At 49.3% G+C, this 607-nt stretch overlaps 1 pseudogene; it reads right to left on the bottom strand.

Annotated features, from left to right (window-relative positions):
• Nucleotides 1-547: 547 nt before the first annotated feature.
• On the bottom strand, nt 548-607 carry LOC128247468 (U6 spliceosomal RNA; annotated as a pseudogene).

Below are 607 nucleotides of genomic sequence, written 5' to 3'. Positions count from 1 at the left end.
TCCAGTTTCCATCTACCAAATCCACTCACAAGGCTTTGGTCATCCCAAGGCTATAGTAGAAGACACTTGCCTGATATGCCACACAGTGGGACTGTACCTAGAACCATGTGATTGAGAAGCAAGCTTCTTACCACACAGTCACGCCTATATATCATCATTATCATCATCATCGTCATTTAACGTCCGCTTTCCGTGCTGGCATGGGTTGGACAGTTTCACTAAGGACTGGTGAGCCAGAAGACTGCACCAGGCTCAATCTGATCTGGCAAAGTTTCTGCAGCTGGATTCCCTTCTGAATGCCAACCACTCCGAGAGTGTAGTGGGAGCTTTTACGTGTCACCAGCACGAGGGCCAGTCCAGCGGCACTGACAACGACCACGCTTGAATGTTGTTTTTCACATGTGCTGGGAAGGCAATGCTGGCAACGATCACGCTCAAACGGTGCTTTTTACATGCCACCGGCACAGGAGCCAATCCATGGCCCTGGCAACAATCATGCTCGGATGTGCTTTTAACATTCCACTGGCACGAGGGCCAATCAGGCGGTTAAAATATGGAACGCTTCACAAATTTGTGTGTCATCCTTTTGCAGGGACCATGCTAATCT

The sequence above is a fragment of the Octopus bimaculoides genome, chromosome 3 (assembly GCF_001194135.2).
Source record: "Octopus bimaculoides isolate UCB-OBI-ISO-001 chromosome 3, ASM119413v2, whole genome shotgun sequence".
Lineage (NCBI taxonomy): Eukaryota > Metazoa > Mollusca > Cephalopoda > Octopoda > Octopodidae > Octopus > Octopus bimaculoides.
Note: the sequence above shows the minus strand (reverse complement) of the source record. Positions and strands in the feature narration are given on the sequence as shown.